The sequence below is a fragment of the Malania oleifera genome, chromosome 1 (genome assembly GCF_029873635.1).
Source record: "Malania oleifera isolate guangnan ecotype guangnan chromosome 1, ASM2987363v1, whole genome shotgun sequence".
Taxonomy (NCBI): domain Eukaryota; kingdom Viridiplantae; phylum Streptophyta; class Magnoliopsida; order Santalales; family Ximeniaceae; genus Malania; species Malania oleifera.
Genome location: NC_080417.1, coordinates 110,269,655 through 110,296,952, shown reverse-complemented (window position 1 = coordinate 110,296,952; position 27,298 = coordinate 110,269,655). Strand labels below are relative to the sequence as shown.

Genomic DNA, 27,298 nt, shown 5'->3' with positions numbered 1-27,298 from the left:
CTGCAATCCTCCTTTCTGATACCAACCTCACTGCCAATCTTAGTAGTGTTTTTTTCTAAATCTGAATCCATTTTAAAACTGAAAAAATCCACTACTAAACCACAATTGCAGCAGGGAGTTTTCTATAACAATATAAACAAAAAATAAAAAATTGGAATTTTGACTCTTTGACTTGGGTTTCGTTTAGGTTAATAATTTTATTTGAAAAAAATAAAAAAAATATTTTTATCGTATTTTATCTCTATATTATATTATTAAAAATTATAAAATTTATTCTAACCTAATTGAATATTTAAAAAATAGATATTAATGACCTTGCCAAATCAAATTTTCTTCAATAATCAAATGTAAAAAGTTAGATTTCTGCAAACCTTTTTTCTTTCAATTCTCATATTAATTCCAAGATAAGTGTCATGAATTCATGTTCCCTATTATTCTGGCTAGTATTGGTCTAAGCACAATATTACAAAGATTTGTGGATGCTTATATATATTCTCACTTCTCAATGCTTATATATAGAAGGGGACCTCTTGTCCCCTTAGGTTTTTTTTTTTTTTCTATCGACAGTCTTGAAGCTTGAGAGGTGTCCTCGTTTTAATAGTTAGGTTTATTGGTATTTTATGTAAGGTAGTATTTGGAAGTGTATATTTTAGAATTTAAATTTTTGTAAATTTGAAAGAAATTTATTAAAATTTTATATTACATTTCATTCAAATTCATACAAATTCAATAAAATTCAAGGGAATAAATTTCAATTACTAACTTATAATATTTCCAAGTATCAAATTAGAGACGCTCTCTTCTCCAATTCTTCTCTTGATTTGAGATGTGCATAAGTAGATGAGAAAAAATATTAGCTACCTATAATGTTATCAAATACTATTAAAAATAAAATTTTATTTAAGTATGATTAAATTTATTAAAAATTAAATATTAATGATTTATATGGAAGATCAGATGTTTGTTCATTTTGTCCTTTTATTTTTACTATTATTTTTTTCCCATTTTTTTCTTAATAATATAATAAGAAAAAAGTATATTTTGCCACCCAAAGTTGACTTTCACTTGGGGTTCTTCAGTTTCGCTTAGATGTGAACCATAAGCTGATGTAAAAACTACATCTACTTTTGGTGCTGCCTGCTGCACTGCGGTTACTTGCTGTGAAGTATTTTCTGTTCGCATGGAAATCACGATGTCATTATTGATGGGCTCCAAGATGTTTCCTTCTCTCAGCTGAGGCCTATCCTTTGCTGGTCTGGGCAGTTTGAATTTTGAACCATGCATTAGCCGTTGCACGTGGGCTCTTGCGTTCAGAGCTGGGTCTCCCTTGTCTTTTTCCCGAACGGTTTCCTGAGAATAACCATGCGCTAGCCTCGCGTGCCACAAACACAACACCCAACCATGCATTATTTAAGGACTCACAACCACAAACTACAGTCGCACATTGATTAATTAACCACGGTTAGTCCACATAGCATGGCATCCGCATCCTCTGTTAATCCTATCTCCTTATTCTCATCGGCTACAACCTTTGTTTCTCTTTATGCTACTTTTACCATTTTTGCTATCTTTCTAGTAATGCCATCTTCGTTCGTTTTCGAAACAGAAGTGAAGGCTCTCCTTGATAGTGGATGCTAGAACTCCACTGCAACCACAAGCAACAACACCTTCGGCTTTGTTTCCAGCTTAGGTCACTGCAAGTGAGTTGGTATAACCTGTAATGATACTGGTAGTGTCACTGAAATTTCCCTTCCTTATTTTATCGGCAACCCGAATTCAAGTCTTCTCATGATTAACTTCTCCTCTTTCCCAAACCTCGAACGTCTAGATCTCAGTGTGAATGATCTCCCTAGGAGTATTCTCTACCAGATTGGTGCTCTACAGAAGCTCAAGTACCTTAACTTGTCCTATAATTCTTTGTTTTTTTCAAATGAGCTACCACCTCGTTCCTTCTCTAACCTCACCCAACTAGTGGAGCTTAGACCTGGCAAAATGGATAAAAATCCGTTAATCCGAACCGTATCCGACTCATTCTAACCGACTCATGATCATCCGTTTATTAACTGAGTCGAATATGAGTTTTCATTTTCATATCCGCCAACTTAGCGGGTCAGGTCGGGTTTATACGGCAGATATCTGCCAACCCGCTTACAGTTACATTATTAAATATTAACCCATAAAAGTAGCCCACTGCCCCTAAGGCCTAAGCCAGCCGATCCAGCGGCTCCACGCTCCAGCCCACTGAGGCACTACCCAAAACTCAAAGGCCCAACGCCCCGGCCCAAGTGCCCACAGCCCACAGCCACATGGCGCCGCACATGCGTGCCCCTCTTGAGTCTCGGCCCTCCCACAGTCCCACTCCTAGAGTCCCAGACTCCCAGCCCCAGGCTCCCAAGCTCCCAGCCCCTAGGTCAGCCCCATTCGCCTAGACCTGGCAAAGCGGATCGGGTCAGATAATCTGTGGCGAATAAGGCGGATTATTGGGTGAAAAAATCATAATCCATATTCGACTCATTTAAGTGGCGGATTAAGCGGTTTCGGGTCGGATAATTCATGGCGGATGGGCGGATAATCCGCCATTCTCAAATATAATTTTATTAATAATTTATTTTGTATCATAATATATTAAGTTGTATATGATAACTTGCGATTAGTTTGTGTATTAACTTTTTTAGTAACTATATCAACCATTCAATCGTTTATATTAATTAACAACTCCTAAATCAAACAAGTAAAATTATAAGCAATAAAACATAATAAATTAGTCTCAATCCAACTCAAAATAGAAACTCAAAGCGTGTGACTCGTGTGAGTCTCTAAAATCTAAACATTACAACTATTCTTAAAGCATGTGAGTTTCTTTAAACACAACTATTTCATCATTTTGATCAATTGAATTCGTTATTGACTGAGACATTTTTTTCTCCTAATCCTTATAATGCACTGCAAAAAATAGAAAAATGGGATTAAATATTTTCATTTTATATCTATATTGAACATAATGAAATGAGTCAAACGACCACAATATTTATATTGAAATTTGACTGACCAAGTCAAAAAGTTGTCATTATGCATATAAAGAAAGAACAGAAAATGACCATAATCCAACCATCACCTCATACCATTGCCATGGAGTCATGGACTAATTAATATTTAATATAGTTCTTGGTTCTGTCAAAAAAAATTTATATGTAAGAATGAGAAGAAATTTCAATATTGATATAACTTTAGAATCAGACTCCATAGTTGTTAGAAGTATCCTGAAACTCTAAAAGAGACCATGTACATGTACTACATACAAATACAGACATACATTTACATATATATACCATAAAGAATTTGTACATGTACTACATACAGATACAGACATACATATACATCAACAGTCTTGCTGATGCTAAGAATTTGCAGCCTTGCAGTACATCTAATCCTTCTGCAGCAACCCAACTTAACAGGTGAAAAAAAATGCAATTATACTGCATGGTCATGGACATTGATAATGTCTTATCTGTTTGGCATATGTTCTCTTTTGGAATTCATTCATGGCATGTACATTGGTGTGGCTTGAAACCACATGCACAGCTTTACTTACCCTTTACTCCAATGTAAAATCTATATTTTCTTTTTCATCTCTGCATTTGAGAAAGTGGCTGGTATTCCTTCTTATGGAAGATTGAATTATCTTATGATGCAGATTAACCTAGCTTAAAAAATTTATGTAGGAGTGGCGTGGGAAAATACAAACTTTGTACAACGATTGTTGATCATAAAATGGCCTTTTCATTAGTTCAATTTGTTCATTTTTTTTTTTTTGGCCAAACTGACAATCTCTATTCTTGGTCATGTTCTTCTGCAGCATTTATCTGAATAAAGAGAAAGTGGGTGACAAAGAGCAAGATACAGCAGGCCTCTCCATATTATCTCCTACTATTAACTTGAAGCCCAAAGAGAATTCATGCTCCCTTCCAAGATACCAATTTAATACAACAAGCTGATTTAGCAAAGATTACAACCATGGATAGTTCTGCACTTGGTTAAACTGTTAAAGCCATGTCATGTATCACCAAAATATCCAACAGGAATAAAAGATGAAATTTATGAATTATAAAGGCCAGCAAAGGAATTATTTTTCACTGCCCTACCTTCTTGTTAGTCTAGAAGCAGAAAATTCTGTAGAAATATGTAATGTCCTAATATGCAATAACAAAGAAGTGGAAGAAGCAAATCTGTAGAAGAAGAAGAAGAAGAAGACGAGCTTGCGAAGAGCTTCTGGGTCGAAATGTCCACGACGAACTCACGAAGCTCCTGACGAACTCGCGAAGGGCTTCTAATGGTTCGCAGTGTGGAAGACCAACTCTCAAAGATCCTGCTGGTTCGAAGGGTCGCTAACGAACTCACGAAAGGCACCTATTGGGTTGAAGTGCTAAAGATGAACTCACGAAGCTCCCACTGGTTCAAAGGATTGAAGATGGACTCGCGAAGGGTCGAAGGCAGAGGGCTTCGAAGGGTCAAAGAAGAAGGGTCTCTCGTGCTGGCTCTTTCTTGGATTGAATGTAGAATCAAATAAGGCATTAGGGTTATTGCTTGAATCGAACAGGGCTGGCCTTGGAGTGGGACTCCACTATGAAGACCTGGCATAAATAATGGGCCTTGTGGACACTGTTGGGGCACTGGGCTTTCCATACTTGGGCAGTGGGCTATGGGCACTTCCATTGGGTTGGGTTAATTAGTAATGGGTTTTTAAGCGGTTTAGCGGATATCCGCCAGATAAAACTGACCCGACCCTCTAAGGAGGCGGATATGAAAATTGAAAACCATATTCAACTCATTTAGCAAGCGATTCATTATGAGTCGGTTAAAACGGGTCGGATGCGGGTCAGATTAACGGATTTTTATCCATTTTGCCAGGTCTACATTCGCCCATTTGAGCCCTAGCCACAAAGACTCAGAGAAGGAGAAGTGGGGAAGTGGAAACTAGTCGGCGGCCGCACGAGACCCTTCTTCTTTGACCCTTCGAAGCCCTCTGCCCTTGGCCCTCCGAGTCTCTGACCTTTCGTGACTCGCAAGTTTCTTCGATCCTTCAAACCAGTCTTTGGATACGCAATCGCCATAGCAGGTGCCAGGAGCTTCGAGCTTTGAACCAGCAGGACGGGGCTTTAGAACTCAAAACTCAGAACTCAGAAGGTAGTCTGGTTACTGGTAGTCCCTCCGAGCTCCATTCTGGTTTATGCCTTCCACTGTTCCACAGTTCCACCACTGTTTGTCTGTTCCACAGTCCACACTTCCACTGTCACTGTGTATTGTATTTTTATTTTATTTTTCTACTTTTCTTCCTCATGCAGCCATGAGCCATGCTTCTACTTTATTTAATTTTAAATATATTAAATATTGATTCCTTGCAAATTCTTTAAAGAAGACTTGGTATTTGCTAATACAGACATTAACAGATTAACTTAATATTTTATATTTAATTCTTCACTGGTAAAATATAATTACTTTAGTAATGATTTATAAAACAGTTAATGCAATTTATAAACATTATATGCTTATTTTTGAATGATTGACCATGTACAAACACACACATGTATGATGCATGTACACATTCTTTTGACAACTTTTGTTCATTGGAGAAGAGCCAATGGCATTATTACTCAAACTTAAAGAATAAAGAGATAAAATCATGCATATATAGGCCTACAAAAATAAGGTTCTCTTAATGCATCTATCAACCTTGAGATTATTACTAAAGTCTTAGCTAATAGGTTGAGTGCAATTCTTTGATAATGGAGTCCTTAGTAAAAGCATTAATTCCTCCTTTATAGCCTTGGTATCGAAGAAAATTAATTCTATTTAATTCCTCCTTTATAGAAAAACAGACCAATGTTCAAGTTAGTGGAGGCTAGTGAAAATATGAATTTTTAGCTCTAAGCCAATATTTCTAGCAACTACATTATTTGTCATGTTAAATACTTTGACATTTCTGCATTGCTATTGTTGTAGGCCTTTGTCATTTTAAATACTTTGACATCTCTGCATTGTTATTGTTGTAGGCCTGCATAGTAGCATTGTTTCTGTTTCAAGATGAATTTAATCCTTCACTAGGCAATGTAAACATTTAATCCCATTTCATAATTTTTTGCAGTGCATTACAAGGATTTGGGGAAAAAAATGTCTCAGTCAATAGCGAATTCAATTGATCAAAATGATGAAATGAGTGAAGAAGAAGTTCAGTTGCTAGATTCATCAAACACAGAACCTACAAAAGAAACAACTCCACAGGTAAAAAGAGCTAGGAAAAAAACATCTAGTATTTGGAAAGATTTTGAGTTGATTGAAAGTGGAGATAAACAATATGCCCAATGTAAGTATTGTCCTAAGAAATATCTCTACCATAGTAAGAACTCTGGGACATCAAACTTACATTGTCATATGAAAAAATGCATGGGAAAGAAAAATAATGATTTGAAACAAATGCTAATGAGTCAAGGTAATGGAAAGTTGTCTTTGCATACACGAAAACTTGATCAAGTTGTACAACGTAGGAAGTTGGCAATGGCAATTGTGAGACACAATTTGCCCTTTTCTTTTGTTGAGTATGAAGGAATTCATGAATGGGCTTAAAATTAAATCCAGAGACAAAATTTGTGACAATAAATACTACAAAAGCTGATGTTATGCGGGTTTTTTTCAAGGAAAAAGAGCACATTCGTGAGCTTTTATTGAATAATTCTAGTAAAATTTCTCTTACTTCGAACTTATGGACTTCGTTAAATACTGATGACTATTTATGTTTAACTGCACATTTTGTGGATAAAAATTGGAAGCTTCAGAAGAAAGTATTGAGTTTTTCAAGCATGCCTCCTCCACACACTGGTCTAGCACTTAGTAACAAAGTCATGGACTTATTGGTGAATTGGGGTATAGACAAGAAGCTATTTTTCATATCATTGGACAATGCTACATCCAATGACTGTTTTGTAGAGTTTTTGAAGTCTAATTTGAACTTGAAAAATGCTTTGGTAAGGGAAGGAAAATTTTTTCATGTTCATTGTTGCACTCACATATTGAATCTCATTGTCCAAGATGACCTAAAATTATCTCATTTCGCTGTGGACAAAATACGAGATTATGTCAAATGTATGAATCATTCACAACATCGAAAGTTTAGATTTCATGAATGTTGTGAAAAGGTGAGAGTGCCACGTGTGAGAGGATTTCGCCAAGATTGTCCTACTAGGTGGAATTCTACTTATATGATGCTTGAAAGTGCTTTATACTATAGAGATGTTATTTGCCAATTCAGGTTTAGTGAGGAGAATTTCAAGTTTTGCCCAAACGATGATGAATGGAAGGAAATTGAGAAAATTGCTAGTTTCTTGAAGGTTTTTATGACTTGACAAATCTTTTTTCTGGGACATCTTATCCAACTGCAAATTTGTACTTTCAAGGAATATGGAAGGTACAAGTAACTTTACTTAATGCAGCATTGGGTGATGATGTCTTTTTAAGGAATGTGGCTACTCAAATGTAAGGGAAATTTGACAAATATTGGTCAGATTATAGTAAAATTTTGGCAATGGCTATTATTCTGGATCCTTGTTTCAAGATACAATTTCTATCTTTTTGTTTAAAAGAAGTGCAACCAATGTCTTGGAAAGATCGAGTAAACGACATCCAACGTGAGATGCATTCACTTTTTTATGAGTATGTGAAGCACCACTCCCCTTCGACTTCTAAGAAAATGCCTTCCTTTGAAGCAACTATGAGTCATGATCGTGGTCATATGACACCTATTGCAACACTAGTTGATGTGATACTAAAAGTAAAATTTTTTTTTAAGTACAATTTTTATTTACTTTTATTATACATCTATAGAATTTTTATATTTCTATTGTTATATACTTGTTTTTAGGGTTTTAAAGCTTTTTCTAAGGAAGATGAAGAAGCTCCAATGTCAGAACTAGAAATGTTTTTTAGAGAGAGGATGGTAGATTGTGATAAAGAATTGGATATTTTGGACTTTTGGAGGAGTCATGAATATATGTATCCAATTCTTTCTCGAATGGCAAGAGATATCTTATCAATTCCAATATCAACTGTTGCATCGAAATCAGCATTTAGTATTGGAGGAAAAGTGATAAATATGTCACGTAGTTCTCTTACGCCTGATAATGCTGAAACTATCATTTTAACTCGTGATTGGCTATATAGTTGAGGAGGTATGCTTATTTAATTATATTTCTATGTTATTATAATTACTATGTATTATGCAATATTTATTTATTTATTTATATTTTAAATTTTGAATGCAGTTGAAGATTTTGTAGATAAGGAAGAACTTGCTGAAGATATTGCTCAAGCTGAAAGAGCAGGTCATACCTCATCTAGTGTATCATCTTGCTCTATTTGACCTTATTTGAATATTACTACACTAGCACAGGTTGTGCAGCTAGTGCTTCTATTTATCTTTGAAAATTATGTAGTCAATAAATTATTGTTTATTTGTTGTTTTAACTTGTAGTGTTGAATAAATTATTTATAATTTTTTTTCCAGTTTGATAACTTGTAACTTTTGAGATGCTAATTAATAAGTTCAATTTATGTTATTTGATTCATAACTTAAATTTTATTTTGAATTCTTTCATGATAGGCACACGAGGAGAAGAAGATGAAAGCTTTGATGTCACAAATGAAAGCATTTCAATTAATTCAAGGCGTTCAAATGATTTTGAAGTTATTTGAAGGATGGATTGAGATTTTTTTTAGTTTGTTGATAGTTTTATTTTGAGAGATTCACACGATTTGAAAATAGTTGTATTTAAAGAAACTCACATGCCGTAAGAACAATTATAATATTTAGATTTTAGACTCACACGAGTCACACAGTTTGAGTTTTTATTTTGAGTTGGATTGAAATTAATTTATTATGTTTTATTGCTTACAATTTTACTTGCATGAATTAGGAGTTGTTAATTAGTATAAATGATTGAATGATTGATATAGTTACTACAAAAGTTAATACACAAACTAATTGCAAGTTATCATATACAATTTAAATTATTATGATAAAAATAAATTATTAATAAAATTATATTTGAGAATGACGGATTATCCGCCCATCCTCCATGAATTATCTGACCCGAAACTTCCTAATCCGCCACTTAAACGAGTCGAATATGGATTATGATTTTTTCACCCGATAATCCGCCTTATCTGCCACGGATAAACCGACTTGATCCACTTTGCCAGGTCTAGTGGAGCTTGATCTTTCTTACAATGCATTCAGCGTCTTCCACTACAAAAATACTGATTTTTAGTGACGAAATTATTAGTGATGGATTCAATTTTGTCACTAAAAGTGGATATTAGTGACGGTTTTAGTAACTGTCACTAATACGGAACTAATAGTGACGAAATTGAATCCGTCACTAATAATTTCGTCACTAAAAATTTAAAAAAATTGCGGGAAATCATTCTTCGCGCCGAAATTATCCCGAGAAAATATTAGTGACGATTTTTACGGTATTAGTGAAGAATTAAATCCGTTACTAAAAGATATTCATTAGTGACGATTAAATAACCGTCACTACTATTATTTTAAAAAAAATAAAAATTTTTGTTCCAGAGTATTAGTGACGAATTTATATATTCGTTACTATTAACCCACTATTAGTGACAGATTTAGAACCGTCACTAATACTTCCCTTATTTTTTTAAAAAAAAAAAAGATTTTTTGTTTCAGAGTATTAGTGACGAATTTCTAAATTCGTCACTATTGGCCCACTATTAGTGACGGATTTGAGAACCGTGACTAATACTGTCACGTCGCGAACCCCGAAATGAGACCCAGGGGTGAAAATGTAATCTAACATGTCCTTGTATCCGATAAAACATCCAAAGATACAGCACAAAGGATGAGGGTCCGACCCCGTGGGATTCTCAGGCACCCTAAACACATCCAAACACAATCATATACACAATGAAAAAAGGTCATTCTATATATACATATGCATTACCATACCAGAGTCTATACAAGAGCAGAACAGGCTCTATCAAAACGTACAAACGGGTGCCCAAATACATCTCAAAATGGCAACCCACCAAAATACAGTCCTAGCACTTACCCAAGTGCTAACCGCAGTACACTGGCCACTACGCTCCCTACATCAGGATGCTAGTTCTAGTTACTCGAAGGACTTGTAAAAATGTACGTACAGTAGGGGTGAGACACCTTTTAGTAAGGAAGAATACAGGTTATATCGATGTGTGGCATTTGAGTGTTATCATGATGCAACATACACACAGTTAAATGTAGTCCAGTACTAGTTTACACAGTGCATACATGCACACATACACATACACATGATCAGAAATCCCGATGTTGTCACACCCTTTGGCCCGAAGCCGATCCGCGACAATCCGGCGTTGGCCCGTAGCCAACCCGCGAAGCACGGCGCCATCGGCACATGGCTAGTCCCAGACTCCCATGGCATCGTACCAGCGCTTGCTGGTGGATCCACACCCTTTGGCTTGATCTGTCTAAATAGGCTCACGCCCTCGGATATAGAGCTAGACACTCTTGCCTACGTTGCAGGCGATAAACACACGCCCTCGGATATAGAGCCGGACACTCTCAGTACCTGGAACAATTTCAGAACCGCGTTCTTACTAGCATTTCAACATATCACACACACATGCATGTTGATATAACCAAACAAACCACACCCATTTGGTAATATAAATCATAGTTTTTCAAACAAATACAGTTTAAACAAGTCAAGGCACGACCATCCCAATAACATAGTATAAATCAACATATACGCTCGGTTTTCAACAAAACCAGGGATACAGCCCGTCGCCCCCTTTTTCCCAAAACTGTAATAATGAAAAACCCATAGTTTTTCCTGTTAGATCCCCCCAAATGAGTAGCCAAAACACACACAGAACCGTGAATCATAGTTCCACCGAATCCGATTTCAAAAATAACCAATATAAACACAGTTCCCCTTACCTTTTCCCCAAATAGCCCATCCCGAACTCTAAGGTCCCTAAATAGCGAACCGAGTTCCAAAACCTACAATCAACAGTACAGAATATACTCACAACACAATTTCCTACAAAACTACCAGATCATAATTGAAAACCGAGCCTTACCTCGATTTTACGCCAAAACTCAAAAATCTTCGAAACGAGATTCCAATCCGTAGAACTTGTAGAGAATCCTTCCATGATCCTCATGGTAACTACAAATTCACGATTCCAGCAACGATCAGTGAAGAAATATATATATATATAGAGAGAGAGTAGGGAGAGTTATAGAGAGAGAGAGAGAGAGAGAGAGAGAGAGAGAGAGAGAGATATATATATATATATATATATATAGAATTTGAGTTTCTTAATGAAGAAGTAATGAAAAATGATATTTATAGCCCTTTGACCCTGGCAAACTCGTCGACGAAATGGTGCCCTCGTTGACGAGGCCCTATAGTCTTCTCGTCGACGAGACAAGGAATTCGTTGACGAATCATGATATTCTCGATTTTCGAAACTCCTCGGCTTCTCCTCGTCGACGAGAAGGACAAAGACTTCATCGATGAAATCTGGCTTCGTCGACGAGGTCTGCTCTTTTACCAAAATGCCCCTCTCTTTAAATATTTAAACCCACTTATCGCGGTTTGGGTTCTTACAATCTCCCCTCCTTACAAAAATTTCATCCTAGAAATTTTTCATCTCTCATTCACAAACTCATACATACAATTGAACACACACATATCACTCTAAAGAAAAACTGGCGACCACTACAGCGTAGCCCAATCATACACATACACATACATACCCACACTTATGACGGAGGAATACCGTCGTTACATGTACAACGGTCTTAGGAGTTCACAATACACACACTCCTGATGACTAACCACCTATCCCAACCCATAGTAGGATCATGTACAAGCGCTCAAAACAACTGTGGATACTTCCGGCGTATTTCTGTTTATAGTTCCTAAGAAGCTTCCTCAACCTCATGGTTTTGCCACAATACCTTCACTAATGGTATCTCTTTGGTACGAAGCTTCTGAACTTTACGGTCCAAAACCTAAATAGGTATCTCCTCAAATGCTAAAGTATCCCCAATTTCCAACTCATCATGACTGATAACATGTGATGGATCCAGTACGTACCTTCTCAACATGGGTACGTGAAACACATCGTGGACCCTCGAGAGTGCTGGAGGTAATGCAATCCTGTAGGCTACCGAACCCACTCGCTCAAGTACCTCGAATGGTCCGATATACCTCGGGCTCAGCTTGCCCTTCCTGCCAAATCTCATCACTCCTTTCATCGGAGCAATACGTAGAAATACCTTACCTCCCACTTCAAACTCTAACTCACGGCGGCGAACATATGTGTAACTCTTCTGTCGATTCTAAGCTAATCTAATCCTCTCCCAGATCAAACCCACCTTCTCAGACGCTTGCTGCACAAGTTCAGGTCCTAACACCTGATGTTTACCAATCTCATCCCAACACAAAGGAGATCGACACCTCCGACCATACAAGGCCTCAAACGGTGTCATCCCGATACTAGATTGGAAGCTGTTGTTATAAGCGAACTCTATAAATGGCATAAACTGTATCCAGCTGCCACCAAAGTCTAACACACAAGCTCGCAACATATCTTCCAAAATCTGTATTGTCCTCTCCGACTGTCATTCAGTCTGGGGGTGAAATGTTGTACTGAAAGTAAGCTTCGTCCCCAATGCCTCCTATAAACTCGTCCATAATCAAGAAGTAAACCTTGGATCTCGATCTGATACAATGGACACTGTTACCCCGTGCATTCTCACAATCTCATGCACATACAACTCCGCCAGCTTACTTAAAGGATAGCCAACTTTCATCGGTATGAAATGAGTAGATTTCGTCAATCTATCCACAATCACCCAAATAGCATTCTGCCCGTGAAGTATTGGTGGCAATTCGGTCACAAAATCCATAGAAATATGCTCCCATTTCCACACCGGAATAGGCAAAGGCTACAATGGCCCTGCCAGCCTCTGATGTTCAGCTTTCACTTACTAACACGTCAGACACTGCTCCACGAACTGAGTAATCTGCATCTTCATACCAGACCACCAGAAAGTCTCATGCAAGTCCTGATACATCTTTGTACTACCAGGATGTACCGTATACAAAGAATAATGCGCCTCCTCTAGAATCATCCTTCTGATCTCATCATCATTCGGAACACACAACCTGGTCCCAAACCTCAGCACACCTCCTTCAGAGATGTTAAACTCTGTAGCTAGTCCCTGCTGTACCTTTTCCATAACCTCTGCCAACTCTGCATCACTAGCCTGCGCGGCTTTATACGCTCAAATAAGGTTGGCTGGACCACCAAACCAACAAGATAAGCCTGATGATCACCAACCACCAACTCTATATCTGAGCTCTCCAAATCCTGTCTGATGTGACACTGAGTTACAACCGCTGATACAGTCGTAGGCCCTAACTTTCGACTCAACGCATCAGCTACCACATTAGCCTTCCCTGGGTGATAACTAATCGTGCAATCATAGTCCTTAATCAACTCTAGACACCACCTTTGCCTTATATTCAAATCCTTCTGTGTGAAGAAATACCTAAGAATCTTATGGTCAGTGAAGATCTCACATTGCACCCCGTACAGATAGTGTCTCCAGATCTTCAGTGCATATACCACAATAGCCAATTCTAGATCATGCGTAGGGTAATTCTTCTCGTACTCTTTCAATTGCCAAGAAGCATATGCCACTACCTTACCTTGCTGCATAAGCACACATCCTAGACCTTTCAGAGACGCGTCACTATAAATCACAAACCCACCATCCCCCGAAAGAATGGTCAACATTGGAGCAGTAACCATCCGATGCTTCAACTTTTGAAAGCATTGCTTGCAATCACTGGTCCATTCAAACTAGACTCTCTTCCTAGTCAATCATGTCAGAGGTCCAGACAGTTTAGAGAAACCCTCTACGAACCGATGATAGTAACCCGCCAGTCCTAGAAAACTCTGAATCTTCTGCACACTCTTAGGCCTTACCTAGTCGACCACAACTTCAATCTTGCTAGGATAAACTAATATACCATCCCTAGTAACCACATGGCCTAAGAATGCAATCTGAATCAACCAGAATTCACACTTCTTCAGTTTAGCATACAACTTCTTCTCCCACTGAATCTGTAACACTAACCTCAAATGTTCCACGTGCTCTTCTGTACTCCTCGAGTAAACTAGAATGTCGTCAATGAATACTACTATGAACCGGTTTAGGTACTCATGGAAAACTCTATTCATCAGATCTATGAACACCGTCAGAGCATTTATCAACCCAAAAGGCATGACTAAGAACTCGTAGTGGCCATATCTGGTTCGGAAAACTGTTTTCGCTACATCCTCCGCTCTAACCCTCACTTAATGATATCCCAACCGCAAGTCGATCTTCGAAAAGACCCGCGTCCTCTGCAACTGGTCAAAGAGATCATCTATACGAGGTAAATGATAGCGATTCTTCACAATTACCTTGTTAATCTCACAATAATCGATGCACATCCGCATCGCCCATCCTTCTTCTTCACAAACAATACTGGAGCTCCCCAGGGTGAAACACTAGGTCGAATGAATCCCCTATCTAGTAATTCCTCTAACTGCTCCTTCAACTCTCGAAGTTTTGCTGGAGCCATTTAGTACTAAGCTTTAGAGATCGGTGCCTTACGAGGAAGCAACTCTATCACAAACTCCACCTCACGATCCGGAGGTAAACCGGGTAAATCATCTGGAAATACATCCAGGAACTCGCTAACTACCTGAATGTCCTTAAGTCTCAACTCATCCTGCGGCGGTTCCTTCATACAAGCTAGGTATCCCTAACATCCGTCCAAGAGTAGCCTCCTCGCCTGTAGCACCGACAGAATTTGTGGCGCTGGACACACACACGATCCCACGAATTCGTACTCCTGCTCCCCAAGAGGTCTGAAAACTACCACCTTCCTACGACAGTCGATCACAACATAACTAGAGAACAACCAATCCATCCTCAGAATGATATCGAACCTTGACATGTCATATACCACAAGGTCCACCGGTAGCAGCTTCCCCTAAATCACCACCGAGCAGTCTTCCAACATCTTCCTATAGAATGATACACTCCTAGACGGCATAGTAACAGATAACACCTCATTCATGTCTCGGGTCTCAACCCCACACCGTCCCAAAAAATTCACAAATACAAAGGAATGGGTTGCACCCGAATCAAACAAAATAGAAGCTTTATTTGAAAGTAACAATAAAGTACCTCTCAACGATTCATCTGAACGATATGCTAGTCGGAGCTGTATTCGTCTAAACGATTCCCCGAGGTATCTAATTGCTCCCTCGGTTCCCACTGAATGCAAGCACATATCGCTTCGGTGTACGACAATCACGAGACATGCGGCCTGGCTGGCCATAGTTGTAGCAGTTACCCCCAAATGACTGACACTCACCCTTGTGCCACCTGTGGCATCTGGTACAACGATCACTAGTCTGGCTCATCTGAGAATCCTGGCGCTCGGTATTCTAACGGTAACCTGAGCCCTTGCTCATCTTTTTCCACGATCCCTAACAAGATTCTGTCTAAGAACCAGAAGGTAATGTCCTCTTCCTCGATTCCTGATCCACCTCGTCCTCTCGGATACCGGTCTCAATCACCGTGGCTTTATCCACCAACACCGAGAACTCATGGATCTGAAGCATACCCACCAATCTACGGATATCCTTCCTCAAACCCTTATCGAACCTCCGAGTCTTCTCATACTCACTCGAGATCAAACATGGTGCAAAGAGGGACAACTCTATAAACCGCGTTGCATAACCCTGCACCGTTATACTCCCCTGAGTCAGAGCAGAAAACTCATCCGCCTTTGCATCACGTACTGAAGCCGGGAAGTATCTTTTGAAGAACACCTCCTTAAAATGGCTCCACGTCATCTCCTCAGGACCGGCTCTCTGCTTCTCCAACAGACTCATCGCAGTCCACCATTGATTTGCCTCCCTAGACAGCTGGAAGGTGGCATAAAGGACTCACAGCCTATCTATGCAGTGCAGGACCTTCAAGATCTTCTCAGTCTTCTCAACCCAATCTTCTGCTATCGTCGGGTCAGGTCCTCCAGAGAACGTCGGAGGATGCATGCGTATGAACCTCTTAATGGTGCACCCCACAAAAACAAGAGAGCGTTTGCGTCTCCTCACACTCCGCCCGATCTCCCATAACACCTGCCTCGTCAAATCTCGAAGCACAGAAGGAGACTCATCACTCGCAGTCTCCTCGGAGCCACTTCCCAGGTCATTATCCTTGGGCTCCATTTTGTAGCACAATAGGAATCTATTAGTATCCCTACGACGCATACAATTAACACAATAATCTACACTAATCGTGTTAACTACTCCCTGTCAGGTCTAGGTCTGTCCTATCACACCGACACAAAAGTCATCAATGATTTGCCCTGCTTTTCTTGGAATAGTCATCCTAGGAAAACCACAGAATATCGTCTACAAATCCCTATCTAGCAACCGAACAACCCTCAACCAACTCTACCCATATCCAACATCCTATACTCTAGTATGTACTCACAACTAAGCCTAACCAAGTCTACAAGATCTAGTAATCTGGTTAGCTCTGATACCAAGCTGTCAAGCCCCGAACCCCAAAATGGGACCCAGGGATGAAAATGTAATCTAACATGTCCTTGTATCCGATAAAACATCCAAAGATACAGTACAAAGGATGAGGGTCCAACCCTGTGGGGTTCCCAGGCACGCTAAACACATCCAAACACAATCATATACACAGCGAAAAAAGGTCATTCTATATATACATATGTAGTACCATACCAGAGTCTATACAAGAGCAGAACAAGCTCTATCAAAACGTACAAATGGGTGCCCAAATACATCTCAAAATGGCAACCCACCAGAATACAGTCCTAGCACTTACCCAAGCGCTAATCGTAGTACACTGACCACTACGCTCCCTACACCAGGACGCTAGTTCCGGTTACTCGAAGGACCTGTAAAAATGTACGTACAGTAGGGGTGAGACACCTCTCAGTAAGGAAGAACACAGGTTATATCGATGTGTGGCATTTGAGTGTTATCATGATGCAACATACAAGCAGTTAAATGCAGTCCAGTACTAGTTTAGATAGTGCATACATGCACATATACACATGCACATGATCAACAATCCTAGTGTAGTCACACCCTTTAGCCCTAAGCTTGTCCGTGACAATTCAGCATTAGCCCGTAGCCAACTCGTGAAGCACGGCGCCATCGGCAGATGCCTAGTCCCCGACTCCCATGGCATTGTATCGACGCTAACTAGTGGATCCACACCTTTCGGCCTAATCTGCCGGAATAGGCTCACGCCCTCGAATATAGAGTTGGACACTCTTGCCTACGTGACAGACAATAAACACACGCCCTTGGATATAGATTCGGACACTCTCAGTACCTGGAACAATTTCGGAACCGCGTTCCTACTAGCATTTCAACATATCACACATACATGCATGCTCATATAACCAAACAAATCACACCCAATTGGTAACAAAATCATGGTTTTCCAAACAAATATAGTTTAAACAAGTTAAGGCACGACCATCCCAATAACACAGTATAAATCAACATATACGCACAGTTTTCAACAAAACCAGGGATGTAGCCTGTCGCCTCCTTTTTCCCAAAACTGTAATAATGAAAAAACCATAGTTTTTCTCGTTAGATCCTCCCAAATGAGTAGCCAAAACACACACAGGACCGTGAACCACAGTTCCACCAAGTCCGATTTCAAAAATAACCAATATAAACACAGTTCCCCTTACATTTTCCCCGAATAGCCAATCCCAAACTCTAAGGTCCCTAAGTAGTGAACCGAGTTCCAAAACCTACAATCAACAGTACATAATATACTCACAACACAGTTTTCTACAAAACTACCGGATCAGAATTGAAAGCCGAGCCTTACCTCGATTTTATACCAAAACCCAAAAATCTCCGAAGCGAGATTCCAATTCGTAGAACTTGTAGAGAATCCTTCCACGATCCTCGTGGTAACTTCAGATTCAAAATTCCAGCAACGATCGGTGAAGAAATCTAGAGAGAGAGAGAGAGAGTAGGGAGAGTTCTAGAGAGAGAGAGAGATAGAATTTGAGTTTCTTAATGAAGAAGTAATGAGAAATGATATTTATAGCCCTTTGACCCGGGCAAACTCGTCGACGATATGGTGCCCTTGTCGACGAGGCCTTATAGTCTTCCCGTCGACAAGACAAAGGATTCGTTGACGAATCCTGATATTCTTGATTTCTGAAACTCCTCGGCTTCTCCTCGTCGACGAGTTTCTGAATTTCGTCGATAAGAAGGACAAATACTTCGTCGACGAAATCTGGCTTCGTTGACGAGACCTGCTCTTTTACTAAAATGCCCATCTCTTTAAATATTTAAACCCACTTATCGCAGTTCGGGTTCTTACAAATACTCCCCTTATTTAAAAAAAAAAAAAAAGAATTTTTGTTTCAAAATATTTGTGACGAATTTCTAAATTCGTCACTATTGGTCCACTATTAGTGACGGATTTGAGAACTGTCACTAATATTTCCCTTATTTAAAAAAATAAGAATTTTTGTTTCAAAGTATTAGTGACGAATTTGTATATTCGTTACTATTGACCCATTATTAGTGACGGATTTGAGAACCATCACTAATACTTCCCTTATTTTTTATTTTTTTTTTAAAAGGAATTTTTGTTTCAAAGTATTAGTGATGAATTTGTAAATTCGTCACTATTGGCCAACCATTAGTGACAGATTTAAGAATCGTCACTAATATTTCTCTTATTTAAAAAAAACAAGAATTTTTTTTTTAGAATATTAATGACAAGTTTGTAAATTCGCCACTATTCGCCCACTATTAGTGATTGATTTGAGAACTGTCACTAATACTTTCCTTATTTAAAAAAAAAAAGATTTTTTATTTTAAAGTTTTAGTGACGAATTTATATATTCATCACTATTAGCTCATTATTAATGATAGATTTGAGAATCGCCACTAATACTTTCCTTATTTTTTAAAAAAAAAAAAGAATTTTTGTTTCAGAATATTAGTGACAAATTTGTATATTCGTTACTATTGCCGCATTATTAATGACGGATTTCAGAACTGTCACTAATACTCTTCTTATTTAAAAAAAATAAAAATTTTATTTAATACTATTAGTGGCGAATTTTAATATTCATCACTATTGCCCTTCCCCCAAACTCTTGTTTCCTCAATTTTCCCCCCAATATTTCCCCCAATCTCTTGTTTCCAATGCGCAGCCGCTCCCGATCCTCCTCTCTCTCTCTATCCTCCTCTCTCCGTCGCCCGTCCCCGTCGCCGTTGGATCACATCTGAAGCGTCTCATAGGTTACATTGTCATTTTCCCCCTCTGGATCATCGCATTTGAAGCATCTCAGAGGTAAGTGACTACAACTCTTTTGAGTTTTCGACGAATCTCCCTTTTTTTTTTTCAACCAAAAAAAATAATTTTTTTAGAAGTGTTCGATTCTGTTATTCTCTTTGAGATGCTTGGAATTTGATTCCAACCATATTCTGCTTCTTCGATTCTCTCTCTCTCTCTCTCGGGTGCATTTGCTTACTCTTATCCTTCGATTCCGAAAATCTCATCTTTTGAAGATTTGTCAAGAGACTTGATATTTGTATGATGAGGTGATCATCTGAAATCAGTGAGCAATTGAGTATGGGAAGAAGGAGCAAGTGAATTCGTAGATATCTAAGATTGAGTCCGCTCTTTGAAACTTTTCCATTGATTAGTTATTTGTGAGTTCGCTCTCTACTGTCTGATTCGCAAATTGATGCTTTCTGCAGTCAGGTTATGATGCTTCAAATAATTGATGTAATTTCCTCTTTGATGTTTGAGATTTATACATGTATGACTTCAAAATATTTGTATTTTCATCGACGAATCTATTGGTTTGAAACTCGGCTTTGTCTCAAATAGACCTGAACGTCTTTACAATTTTCATTTGATGCCTAGTTCATGTAAAGACCTAACTGAGAAGCATGTGTGGGGGGATTATACCTGAGCAACAATCACACACAAAGAAAAATACAAGCACACACAATGAAACACCGAATTTACGTGGTTCGGTCCAAACTGACCTACGTCCACGGGAGCACACACCACTGCACTATAATCTGGGAGAAATAATACAAGGAGGAGCCACTGCTCAACTCTCTCTCTCACCACAACTCTCTGCACAACACACTCTGCTCACTCTCACATACAGCTCTCTCTGCAACACACCTCACTGCCTTTCTCTCTGCACTCTCACACACTTCACACCTCTCACAATTCACTACTGCACACACACAGCTTTGCTCACAACACATACACCCCTCACTGCACTCACAGCTACACTGCTGCACACACAACTCTGCACACATACATCACAGCTCTCTCACATATATATATATATATATATATATATATATATATATATATACACACACACACACACAAGGGGGAGCTAAATTCAAAGAGGGTGGCTGCAGATTTCAACAAAATCTGCAGCGTAGGTGGCCGTCGATCTTCAGTGTCAAATTTGGTGGCTGGGTTGGTGCGGCTGTTGGCGGCTGGGCTGGTGCGGCTACCAACGGCTCCACACCAACAATCCTAACAATCTCCCACTTGGAGACGGAGGCAGCATCTCAACCAGTGTATAGACGAATGATGTGCTCATGTCTGTCTTCAAGCATGAAGACCAACTGAAGTTGAGCACAACTTCAGTTTCTCTCTAGTCACCACCTTCCTGTCTGCTAGATTTCTGCGAACTAATCTAATGGCTTTCATCTTCACAACTAGTGTAAAAATGTTGATGTAGTCAATCCCTTTTTTCTGCTCAAAGCCTTTGACTACCAACTGAGGCTTGTACCTTCTGGAGCCGTCATGCTCCTCTTCAATTCTGTACACCCACTTGTTGTGAAGGCCTTTGGGCAACTTCCACGTTCTTTTGGTGGTGAGGGACTTCATCTCGTCCTTCATTACAAGCTCCCACTTGCTCGCATCTCCTACCTAACATGCTTCATCACAGCATTTAGACTCTCCTCCATCTGTAGGAAGTAAGCAATCTATAAACCTTTCGTCTGGTATATGAGGCCGAGTAGATCTCCTAAGCTCCGGTGCTGGAGTAGGAGATGGTGGTGCGATAATCTGCTTCACTGGTTCCTCCGCCTGAGGATTCTCGGCATTCTGTTGTTGTGTCCCGACACACTTCTTTGGGACACGGGTGTTTATCTGAAAACTAACCCTCTTCTGTTTCCTGACTATGCAATCCTCACACACGTCAATCTGCACTGACTGTAGACCACTCAATTTTTCCTTTGAGTGCATCACCCTGAGTTCCTTCTCGCTCATGTGACCAAGTCGTTGGTGCCAAATTTTGCTGTCGTCATTTCCTACAGCAACTGAAATAGACATGGAGGCATTGGAGGTTAGAAAGAGTGTCCCGCTTTTCTTACCTTGCGCAATCGTTAGTACACCCTTTGAGACTTTCCATTCATCGCCGATGAATTTCGTCATGAATCCCTCATCTGCCAGTTGACCAACTGAGATCAAATTCTTCCTCAGGTCTGGAATATGTCTGACATCCTTCAGCTTCCATACTGACCCATTCATTTTGATCTTCACAACTCCCTTGCCGATTACATCACAAGATCGATCGTTGCCAAGGTACACTTTACCGAAATCACCTGGTGTGTACTCCTCTAGGCAATCTCTGCAGCATGTGGCATGATATGAGGCTCCGGAGTCTAAGACCCAAGACTCCTGCTTGCTCTCAAAAGAGCATATTAACATCTCATCATTCTCGAAAGCAATATTTGCTTCTGTCTTCGCCTCAGATTCCTTTCTCGAACCTTTACACTGGTTTCTGAAATGTCCGATCTTTCCACAGTTCCAGCATTCAACATTCTTTATGCCCTGGGAACCTCTGGGATCTCTGGATTTGGACCGCCTGGTCCTGGATCTGCCACGATTATTAGATTGTCCATGCCTGCTTCCCTTTCCTCGACTTTCCACATTCAAAGCTGAACTTGAAGTGGAGTCATTATTTGACTGCATTCTGATCTACTCTGTCAAAATCATGCTGATAACCTCGTCGTATTTCAGCTTCAATTTTCCTGCAGAGCTACTAATTGCAGTGACAATACCTTTCCAATTCTCAGGCAGCTGACTGAGAATTAATAGGGCACGGATCTCACTGTCAAAGGTAATCCTGACCGAGGCGAGTTGATCCGACAACTCATTGAAATTATTTAAGTGTCTGCTCAAGCTTTCACCTGTAGACATGCTCATTGTAAACAGTCTTTTCATGAGATGTACCTTGTTTGCGGCTGATGGCTGCTTATACATGTTCGATAGCGCATCCATAAGGGACTTGGTGGTTGTCAAGTGCTTGATGTTGAAGGCAACAGACTTTTCCAACGTCATCCTCACAACTCCGAGGGCTTTTCAGTCAAGCAACTCCCACTCGCTCTCTTCATGGATTCTGGCTTCTCCATTAGTGGTAAGTGCAACTCCCTACAAATAAGAAGTCCTCGATCTGCATTTTCCAGAAACCGAAGTTCGTGCCGTCAAACATCTCGATGTGAGAGCTCTTCTAGTTTGACATCTCGATTCACTGATCTAGAGATGGAATTAGCTCAATCAGATAGCACCGTTGGATCCGGAACGGCCGAAAACCCTAGAAATGGCTTAAGTCACTCAAAAAATAGACCCGAAATGGCTTCAAAAAACCAAGTCAACCCTGCTGACGTGGCACGTGGGACCCACTGATGAAGTGGCGTGGGTCTGGGGCTGACGTGCACGATGACGTGTCACCGGCCCCTGCTGACGTGCCGATGACTCGCTTGCTTACTTGGCGCCACGTGGCGCTGGCGGGGCGCTGACGTGGAGGGATCTAGCTGACGCGACGCTGACGTCAGCGTCTTCAACCTCCGAATGCTTGCCGGACTTTCTCCGGCGTGTGGCCAAGCGTGGAGTGATGTGCTAGAGCTTTGCCGGCGCGTGTAGGCGCGTGCGGCTTCGTCCGAGCTCTGTTTGAGCTCCGGTTACTGCCGTTGGCTTTGTGTCGGCGAGAGGAGTTTGATGGTAGCCTTAAATCAAAATTTGAGCTACTAGACAGGGGCTCAAAAAACTGAAATTTTTCTCAATCTGGCGATTTTACTCCGACCAAAGCTCTGATACCATTTGTTGGGGGATTATACCTGAGCAACAATCACACACGAAGAAAAATACAAGCACACACAATGGAACACCGAATTTACGTGGTTCGGTCCAAGCTGACCTACGTCCACGGGAGCACACACCACTGCACTATAATCTGGGAGAAATAATACAAGGAGGAGCCACTGCTTAACTCTCTCTCTCACCACAACTCTCTGCACAGCATACTCTGCTCACTCTCACATACAGCTCTCTCTACAACACACCTCACTGCCTTTCTCTCTGCACTCTCACACACTTCACACCTCTCACAATTCACTGCTACACACACACAGCTTTGCTCACAACACATACACCCCTCACTGCACTCACAGCTACACTGCTGCACACACAACTCTGCACACATACATCACAGCTCTCTCACATATATATATACACAAGGGGGAGCTAAATTCAAAGAGGGTGGCTGCAGATTTCAACAAAATCTGCAGCGTAGGTGGCCGTCGATCTTCAGTGTCAAAGGTAGTGGCTGGGTTGGTGCAGCTGTCGGCGGCTGGGCTGGTGCGGCTGCCGACGGCTCCACACCGGCAATCCTAACAACATGTGAATTGTTGTTTGTTTAAATAGGCCGACATATGTCAGCTCGGGATGGATCAAAGGTAAGTAAATGTACTCTCTTGACTGCGATGACATCAAGAGGAAGAACAAGCCAATTATTTTGTCTCACCGTATCCTCACAATGTTGCTGATATAATGTTTGTGATTACCACTTATAATTTTGTGTTTTGAGTGATCCGATATGTTGTCCTTAATTATTGGTGAATTGCAGACATGCTGTGTGGTTTACAGCAAGGCCAAGAAAAGATGTCCAAAAGTGATCCATCATCCTCCATTTACATGGAGGATGAAGAGGTAGGGAGTCATGTGAGGGGAATTTTGGTTTCTGATTTAAAGGATTTAGTTGATTTTTTTAAGCTGCAGCTGGCTTGTGAGTCAATTTGTAGTTAAATTTCCTTTTTTTTTTTTTGGATATCTAATGTTTAATATATTCTTTTGGCTTAAATGTCTCAGGCTGAAGTGAATCCGAAAATTAAGAAGGCATATTGCCCTCCAAAGATTGTGGAAGGAAATCCATGCCTGGAGTACATAAAATATATTATATTCCCATGGTTTAATGAGTTCAAAGTTGAACGTAGTGCTGCAAATGGTGGAGATGAGTGAGTTATGCAGTTATGTTGTGGTCTTCTTTGCAAAAGAATTGACCTTGAAAAAGAATTGAAGTTCCTATGAGTTTATTTAATTGGTCTTCTACCCCAGGATCTTCAAAGACTTTGGTGAATTAATTGCTGAGTATGAAAGTGGAGAGCTACATCCAGGTGACCTGAAACCTTCTTTAGCAAAGGCTCTAAATTTTATTGCGTTCATCTCCCAGTTCAAAATTTCTTGACCATATTTGCAGATTTGTGATAGCAGTCTGCACCTGCTGCTCTCTCATTTTTAGTTTCTTACATTTTATGAACTGGATCTAGAAGCTTTTGTTAGCACAAATTATTTTGGATGCAGGCATTTAGATCTATTCTTCTTTCAGTGCATCTTTTACGTATATAATAATGGACTTGTGAGAGCAATTACTATCTTTTAGCTATATATGTGATGGCCCAGCTAGATGTGATGGAATCAGTTCGATGTGATGGAATGACACTGATGATCCGTTTGTAAAGATCCACTAGTAGCCTTGCATTGGAAGGCAGAAATGATACAACCTTTTTCTTAGTCACCATTTACTTGACTTAAATCTCAGTAGTTTAGAAGGGTTTATTTTTTATTTTTTATTTTTTTTTTCAATTATTTTTGAAGTATAATGTGTTAAACAACCTAAATGGTGCATGTGCAGTTGTATCCCTTATTTAAATTCATCTTCCTCCTCCCTTTCAGTATAATTCAGCAATATGAAAATATTCTTATTAGGTTTAAGCCAACTATGAAACTCCCCCCTGTGGTACTTGCCTAATGCTTGGCTGCATCATGGTGCTAGTAGCCTAGTAGGGTGTTAACTTCAGTAGATTACTTGCTGCTTAGCTACTTGGTCTAAACTTTCATGAACAAAGGGTTTGTACGAGTTTGTCAATCCGATTCCCTTTCAAGTTGTGGATACACGATTTACATTTTTCTCGTTACATGGTGATCGTGGAATGGTTTCATTGTTTTGATAGATGGGTTGGGTGATGTGTCCTTGTCGAGGTTTGGATACAAGACGCCTCTGCAAGCGGCTAAGATACCCAATTTAGATGCCATTGCTTTTGCTGGAGTCAATGGTCTCATGGATCCTGTTGAAGTGGGATTGGCTTGCGGCAATGACACCACCCACCTTTCTTTATTGGGTTATGACCCTAGAGTTTATTACCAAAATTTTACAAAAAAAAAACCATGTACAACGATAATTATGATAAAATGAATGTTAAAATATTTTTAAAAGGATGAGTGAAAGTTAGGAATCATAAGAAATGAGGTATTGTAGACTTAATTCATTTAAAGAAGCATTCATTTATATATTTTTGGTCTGGTAAGCCTAAAGCATTCATTGTCGAATCCAAATTATTGAAATTATTAAAAACACTTGGTTAAGGATTTGAAAATTAGAAAAAGATATAAGTTGAATACATACATAACTCAGAGGGAGAATCATCTTTATAATTCTTTAAATTAAATGCTCTCATCATCTCATAACATTCATGTCCATATGCCTAGATGAATAATAATACTATACTGAATTCAATACTACCCACAATTCTCTACTATTTATATTCTTAATTTAACGGATAGATTATATATTGTGAATTGTTGATTGTTACTTGATTGCATGCCAGTTTAGAATGTTTCTTGCATGGCGAATGCAGTTGATGTGTATTGCATGCTAGTAGTAGATATAGGTTTTCACCTGCCTTGAACTGAATTATAAATGGCTTATTTGAACCTATCAGGTATAGGTTTTATGGGAAATGTCCAATTTATAGATGGCGTGCTATCGAAATTTCGTTAAAATTTTTTCAAAAAAAAAAAAATTATGTACAACGATAATAATAATAAAATGAAATGTTAAAATATTTTTGAAAGGACGAGTGAAAGTTATGAATCATAAGAAATGAGGCAATGTAGACTTAGTTCATTTAAAGAAAAATTCATGACTAAACATGCCTAAAAGACTTTAAACACTATCACAAAAAAAAAAAAAATAGTGACATTTTATAATAATAATAATAATTTAGAAACTTAGATTTCTATTTATCTTCTAATAAAAGAAATGGTGGATGGTGGATTATTAATATTTATTTTTTATTATTATTATCTTTCATCGCCAAGAAAATTAATTGAAATCAAGTAAGCTATGCAACCAAGAATGATTCATTAAAAACATAAATCAAATTTCATAACTGTTGGAAGTGCTTTCAAGAATCAAGATTATTAAGAACAATCATTCCATATAATTTTTTCAAGTTGTATACAAATTCACAAGATGTAAAACACACTGCAAGTAACTTATCACATTTGTACACCAAGCCAAATGAACATGTTTAAGCCAAGTGTTAGAGGCTGATTTATTGTTTAGTTCCTACAATAACTAGTCAAGAATAATAGAGGCTATACAAAATAATACTCACGGGAGATAAAACTCCCATTGAAACTAAATGACTATAATGCATTCTACAATAAGGACATTTATGATTTAGAGAATGTGATTTTTCCCTTATACTGTTTGTGTTTTCTGAAATTGAAGGCAATGAAAAATCTAAAGAACAGTCATTATGTGATTTCATTAAATAGTCCCCTTTTTAAACACCCTTAGTCAAAGTAATCTCAGCACTATACTGAAACTTTAGATGGTATGAAAAATTTAAGATAGTGCACAGATCAAGCGGCAATGTGCAAACACTTATGGTTCACAATCTTTGAATCCTATATTTACAAGTGAAAAGCCAAGCAACAGGTATAATGTATAAAAAG

The 27,298-nt window shown here is 39.2% G+C and overlaps 1 pseudogene; it reads left to right on the top strand.

Moving 5' to 3' along the window:
* The first annotated feature begins 8,062 nt into the window (after positions 1-8,062).
* Positions 8,063-24,743, top strand: LOC131148202 (tyrosine--tRNA ligase 1, cytoplasmic-like; annotated as a pseudogene).
* The last annotated feature ends 2,555 nt before the right edge of the window (positions 24,744-27,298 follow it).